At 37.0% G+C, this 7,610-nt stretch overlaps 1 pseudogene; it reads right to left on the bottom strand.

The window, feature by feature from the left end:
- Positions 1-114: 114 nt before the first annotated feature.
- On the bottom strand, positions 115-725 carry LOC102816108 (annotated as a pseudogene).
- Positions 726-7,610: the final 6,885 nt, after the last annotated feature.

The following is a 7,610-nucleotide window of genomic DNA, read 5'->3' as shown; positions in this document are numbered from 1 at the left end:
AAATTGCCATCATTCTACATATGACTAGAACAGTAACATTTAATTTTATCACCAAGATTATCAGAATATATAAGAGAAATTATGTACCAACAACTATATATTTTAGTAACTCATTTAAATGAAGCAACATTCAAGATCATATTCACAAACGGATTTGTAGTTTTCTTGGTGCTCAATTGGAAAAGCAGAGTAGCGTTCACTTTCCTGTGTATTCCGGCCAACACAATAGGCCCGCAGTAATTCTAAGGGCCACCTGAAATCATTATGTTCAATTCCCAGCATAAACCAGGAGAAGTTAGGTGAGCCATGGACAGGAATTTTAAAACCATTCCCAGCAGGAGGACCTAAACATCTGCCCTCATCATGGCTCTAGTCAGAAAAAGCATCATCTATGGGTGATTTAACTGTCCTGGGTAGGTACCTTTTGTAGACTGGTAGAATTTAGCTGAGTTTTGTCTATTGTTTTCACAGCAACCTCTTTAAGAGTTAGAATATGTCTTGCCAATTTCACTTCGGCAAATTTCCTTTCCCTATTGGGTTTTGTAAGACAATTTCCAGTGTGAGACTGTATCTGTTACTGATGCAATAGAGTTTATATACCAGAGAATGTTCTATCTGCTACTTGATTTGGTAGGCTGGGTATGTGGTTCAGTATATCCATCCACAGATGTATGATTCTCTGTGTCCCATTTGTTCACTGTTAGCAATTGCATTCTGGCCAACATTTGGTGTGGGTGGCAGGGTCTGGCTGGAATCTCGCCATCAGTGCTGAGGTGTGAGTCCCAGTGGTGAGTCACTGGGTGCAGACAGGAGCACAGGGAGCACAGGGTAGTGAGACAAGTGCCCCTGTGGGAGAGAAGGTAAAACACTTAAAGGATGTATTCTTAGATCTTCATCAACAACTGCCTTAACACAAAGAAGGTTGGATCATATGCATAACAGAGGTTTCTAATGAGCCTATCTAGATGCCTCATTCTTCTTCATCTAGTCCATCTTCTTGGATTATTTGCTCAGAAGACAGATTGAATAAGTATGGTAAAGGATACCACACTGATGAACACCTTTTCCTGATTTTAAATCACAGACTATCTCTTTTTCTAGTCAAACAACTGCCTCTGTCTATATACAGGTTCCTCATGATCACAATTAAATGTTCTATAATTCCCAATTTTTGCAATGCTGTCCATAGTTGGTTATGATCAACACAGTTGAATGCTTTTTCATATCTATGAAACACAAGTAAACATCTTTCTAATATGCTCTGCTTTCAACCAAGAACCTCTGACCTCAGCAATGATATCCCTCATCCCATGTTCTTTTCTGAACCCAGCTTAAATTTCTGGAAGCACTCTGTTCATACAATGCTGTAACCATTTTTAAATTACCTTCAGCAAAATTTTACTTACATGTGATTTAATGATATTTTATGATAATTTCTGCATTCTGAAATGTCAACTTTTTAAAAAATGGGCACAAATATGGATTTCCTCTGAGACAGTTGGCCAGGCAGCTGTCTTCCAAATTTCTGCACATAGTCTAGTGAGTGCTGGATCAGATTGTTGAAAATTTTGCATTGGTATTCCATCAACTCCTGGACCTGTGCTTTTAACTAATACCTTCTGTGAAGTATTGTACTTCCTTCAGTTTCAATGACTCTTGATCACATGTTTCTTCCTGAAATGGTTGAAAATTAGTCAATTCCTTTTGGTACAGTGACTGGATACCATAATCTTGCATATTTTCTTCATCATTCTCTATTTTGCTCATAGAATTTTCAATATTACAAGTTGAAGGTTACTTTTTTTTTTTTTTCCAGTTCTTTAAACTTAAGAAATGCTGAGCATGTTATTTACTTTTGGTTTTCTGATTCCAGGTCTTTGCACATTTTATTATAATAATGTCATCCTGACCTGCTCTTTAAATTTTTCTGTTCAGTTTTTTTTTGTTTTGTTTTGTTTTGTTTTTACTTTATTAACTTCAGCAAATTTCAGTGTCTCTTCTGGCATCGACTTTTGAACTTTTCTTTCTTTCCTGTATTTTTAATGACCTTTTACTTTCTTCATATTTGATGTTCTTGATGTTATCCCACAATTTTTCTAGTCTTTGGTCATTAATGTTCAATGGGTCAAATCTTAAGATGGTTTTTAAATTTAGGTTGGATATTCTCAAGGAGCTCTGGTAGCGTAGTGGTTATGAATCGGGATGTGAACCTTAAGGTCAGCGGTTCGAAACTACCAGCTGCTCTGCGTGAGAAAGATGAGACTTTCTATGTCCGTAAAGATTTACACCCTCAGAAACCCTGTACAGGGTCGCTATGGGTTGGAACCGACTCGACGACACTTAACAGCAACAATATACTCAAGGTTGTGTTTTGACTGTTGTTTTCTTGTTTTACATTATTGTATTATATTTCAGCCCGAACCTACATAATTTGTTCCATAGTTGGTCCCTAGCCTTAGTTTTGATGATGATATTGGGCTTCCCTATCATTGCTATCAAGGAACTCTGGTAGCATAGTGGTTACGAATTGGGCTGCTAACCTGAAGGTCAGCAGTTCAAAACTACCAGTCGTTCCATGGAGAACAATGAGGCTTTCTGCTCCCATAAAGATTTACAGCCTCGGAAACCCTCTGTAGGGTTGCTATGAGTCAGAACCGATTCCACAGCACACTACCACAACCATCATCACTTACCAAAGATGTAATAAATTTGATTCCTGTATATTCCATTGGGTGAGATCCACTTGTATAGCTGCCATTTGTATTGTTTTTAAAAAGTATTTGCTCTAGACCCAGAGATGGAGAGGGGATGTTTGCTGATGAGCAGGAAGCAGGCTTGCAGGGTATACCCTTTGGTTGGTTGATGATGATCGGAGGGGATTGTAACCATGGCAATGTAACAATATACAGTAGGATGAATGTAAAACTAATATTCTCCCATGTAAACTATCACATAATTCACCGTAAAACAGTTAAAGAAAATATTTTTAATGAAGACGTCGTCTTGTAAATTTCTGTTTTGACATGCCTATCATCATTTCTATCACCAAGGCTTTGTTTTCCAACTACTGATACTTCCTTTTTGTTTCTAACCTTTGCATTCTAATAACCAGAAATTATCAGCAAATCTAGGTTGCATGTTTGGTAAAATCCATATTGAAGAAGTTAATAGAATTATTTAATTACTTCATCATTGGATTAGTGACTGGTGTGTGAATTTGAATAATAGGTATATTAACTGTTCTTTCTTATAGATGTATGTATATTATTCTAATACAGAAAATACTATTCTTCAAGATAGGTCTTAAAATGTTCTTTTTGACAATGAATGTAACATAATTTCTCTTCAATTTGTCATTACCTTCATAGTAAAATGTATAATTGTTTGATTAAAATAGCCAATTCCAGTCCATTTCAGCTCACCAATGCCTGATATTGATCTTTAGCTTTCTATTTAATTTTTGATGACTTCCAATTTTCCTACAACCATTTATCTGTCAGTTTGTCAAACTGTAGTGGCTTGTGAGTTGCTGTTATTCTGGAAGCTATGCCACAGGTATTTTAAATACCAACAGGGTCACCCACAGTGGATAGGTTTCAGATGAGCTTCCAGATGAAGACAGACAGGAAGAAAAAGAGACAGACTATTTCCAAATATTTAGTCACTGTAAACTTCATGACTAGCAGAGAAACACTGTCAGATATAGTGCCGGAAAATGAGCCCCTTAGGTTGGAAGGTACTCTAAATGTGACTGAAGAAGAGCTCCCTCCTCAAAGTAGAGTTGATCATGATGATTCAAATGGAGTAAAGCCCATGAGAGTAAGCCATCAGGACCTTCATTTGCTGATGGTGCACAACTCAAAATGAAGGGAAACAGCTGTAAGCATTTATTAATAATACGAACATGGAGTGTATGAAGTCTGAATCTAGGAAATTTGTCAAAAATGAAATGGAATGCATAAACATCGATATCTTAGGCATTAGTAAGCTTAAATGGACTGGTATTGCCATTTTGAATCTGACAACCACATGGTTTACTATGCCAGGCATGACAAATTGAAGAAGAATGGTGCTTCATTCATTGTCAAAAAAGAGCATATCCAAATTAGTTACAAGGTACAATGCTATCTGTCATAGGATAATCCCCATGTGCCTACAGGGAAGACCAGTTAATACTGATAGAATCCCTCATCCACATACAACACAAATACCACTATTATTGAAATTTTCATACCAATCACTAAAGCCAGTTAGAATGAAATAAAAGAATTCTAACAACTTCTTCAATCTGAAATTGATCAACATGCAATCAAGATATATTGATAAACACTGCAATTGGAATGCAAAGGTTGGAAACAAAGAGGAAGGATCAGTAGTTGGAAAATATGACCTTGGTGATAGAAATGATGCTGCAGATTGCATGATAGAATTCTGCAAAATCAATGATTTATTCATCTCAAATACATTTTTTAAACTACATAAGAGATGATTATACACATAAACCTCACCAGATGGAATACACAGAAATCAAATTGAATACATCTGTGTGAAGAGATGGTCTAAAAGCTCCATATCTTCAGCCAAAACAAGACCAGGGGCAGATTGTGGAATAGACCATCAATGGTTCATATGCAAATTCAGACTGAAACTGAAGAAAATGCAAACAAGTTCACAAGAACGACAATATGACCTTGAGTGTATCCCACCTGAATTTAGAGACCATCTGAAGAACAGATTTGATACCTTAGACACTAAAGATCATGACAAGCTATGGACATCATTGCGAAGTATAAGTATTCCAGAACACTTAATTGTGCTCATGAGGAATCTGTACATAGACAAATATACCAAGAGGCAGTTATTCAAACAGAATATGGGAACAGTGAATGGTTTAAAATTAGGAAAGGTGAGTAACAAGGTTGTCTTCTTTCACCTTACACATTCAACCTGTATGCTGAGCAAATAATCCTAGAATCTGGATTTTATGAAGTAAAATGTGGCATCAAGATTGGAGTAAGACTCAATAATAACCTATGATATACAGATGATATAACCTTGCTTGCTGAAAGTGAGGTGGACATAAAATCCTTGCTGATGAAGATCAAATTATGGATTGTATCCCAAAGTAAAGAAAACAAAAATCTTCACCACTGGACCAATAAACAACATTCTTATTTATCAATGGAGAAAAGATTGAAGTTGTTAAGACTTCATTCTTCTTGAATCAACTATCAACATTCATGGAAGCAACAGTCAAGAAATCAAATGACATATTGCATTAGGTAAATCTGCTGCTGCACAAGAATTTTTTAAAATGTTAAAGAGCAAAGATGTCAGCTTGAGGACTAAGGTGCATCTGACCCAAGCCATGGTATTTTCAGTAACCTCATATGCATGTGAAAACTGAATAGTGAATAAGGAAAACCCTAGAAGAATTGATGCTTTTGAGGTATGGTGTTGGAGGAGAATGTTGAAAGTATCATGGGCTGCCAAATAAACCCAAACAGATCTGTGTTGTAAGAAGTGCAGCCAGAATGCTCCTTGGAGGCCAGGATGGCCAGACTTCATCTCTCATACTTCGGACATATTGTCAGGAGGGACCTGAGAGGGATATCATGCTTGGTAAGGTGGAGGGTCAGAGAAAAAGAGGAAGACCCCAGCAAGATGGACTGACAATGTGGTAGCATCAATGTGCTCAAGTGTGGCAACAATTGTAAGGTTAGCCTAGGATCGAACAGTGTTTCATTCTGTTGTTTGTAGGGTTGCTATGAGTCCGTACCAACTCAGGGGCTCCTAGCAACTACAACAACAATTTTCCTATGTTCTTATTTCCTACATTGTAGTTCTAATTTTGAGTCATATCTCATCAGCAAATGAAGGTACCTAAAGCTTTGCTGCATCCACATCATTAATGCCAACACTACTTTGAGGAGGCAGCTCTTTTACGGTCATATTTTTAGTGCCTTTTAACCTGAGGAGCTCATCCTTTTGCACTATATCAGACAATTTTTCACTATTACTTACAAAGTTTTTAGTGGCTAATTTCTCAGACATGGAAAACGTATTCCTTCTTCCTATTTTGCTCTTAGTGTGAATGTCCCACTGAAACCTGTCCACTATGGATAACTGTGCTGGCTTTTAAAATACCACTGGCATAGGTTTCAGAATCACAGTAACATGTAAAGCACCACAGTTTGTCCAAACTGACAGACCTGTGGAATATAAAGTTTCCTACCAATTGCCACATGGCCCAGCAACTCCAGAAATAATGCAACACAGATTATCATTACTGTCAGCATATCGCCTATGACCTAGGTCTGCTGCTGAGTCATTTCAGGCTGCCAGAACCCAAATGAACACAGAAGACTTTAAAGGTACAGGTGAGTATGCCTTGCAGTATCAAACCAGTGCTTTGGAAACTGGGAAGACCTCTGTTCAGAAAGTAGACATGCGTACACTTAATTCTGAATGATGCTTATTCTTTTACAAAGTAAAATTCTCTTCAGGACACTGAAGTTCTGATCTTGTCCCCCCAAATTACGGAAAGCTCCAACTATCCTATTCTTCTGTGAGTTGTATCTTGATAATATTGAACATGTATGAGAAAGCCACAGAAGAAGTTATGGAAGCACTTACCAAGGATTCCAAATTAATTCTATAATTTCAACATTTAATACTAAATAACAACTAGAAAGAACTCCCAATGGACAAGGCTGAAACAATTTTGGTAAAAAAAAAAAAAATATATATATATATATTGCAATATATATTATAAGAAACATTCTTTGATTGTTACCAGAGGTGGGAGGGAGGGCAGAGTAATTCACTGGCTAACCTAGAGACACTTCTTCACTTGGGTGACAGGAAGGCAATATATATCAAACGGGAGAGCAATATACAAAAAGAAGGATGTTGTGAGAAGAAGGGTGAAGACAGTTGAAGATGTAGGGAGGTATGCAAGGGCTCAAGGGGATAGAGGTAAAGAGTGATATATGTACAACATTGGAACAATAGTGTTGTGCAGATAAATACATGGACAGAGACATAGACTAAATGGTATATGCCACAGAAGGAAGAGCGGGATATATACATGTATTTATATATCCCACAAATACATAAAAATTTGAAAGAGGATATATATACATGGATATTTGCCTCTCTTGCAAGCACAATTATGAATGTGAGGGTGCATACAATTGGAAAAATGATGAAAATATTTGATATTATCAAACATCTTAAGGCAATGGTGCTAGGTCTGGAGACTCAGAATCATAGTCACATGGGACACCATGGTCATTTGACAAAACACAAAGATAATGTTCTACACTCTGCTTTGGTGAGTAGCAGCTGAGATCTTAAAAACTAATGAGCAGCTAGCTGTCTTAGGGATAGCTATTGGTTTCTCCATGTGTGGAAGAAAGATGGTTAATGAAAATTGGAGAGGTTTGGAATTACTTAAGCCAATGGACTAAATAGAACATGCAAACATCAGTCCATGATTCTGAGACCACAACTAAATGTTGCCTGGCTACCATTACCAGCTTCTCTGAAAGAGGTCATATTAGAAGGTCTTGGATAGTGCAGCAGAAAGTGTGGAAAAACCTAAAATT

Source organism: Chrysochloris asiatica, unplaced genomic scaffold (assembly GCF_000296735.1).
Source record: "Chrysochloris asiatica unplaced genomic scaffold, ChrAsi1.0 scaffold00058, whole genome shotgun sequence".
Classification (NCBI taxonomy): Eukaryota; Metazoa; Chordata; class Mammalia; order Afrosoricida; family Chrysochloridae; genus Chrysochloris; species Chrysochloris asiatica.
The sequence above is the reverse complement of the archived record's forward strand: the minus strand, read 5'-3'. Positions and strand labels throughout refer to the sequence as shown.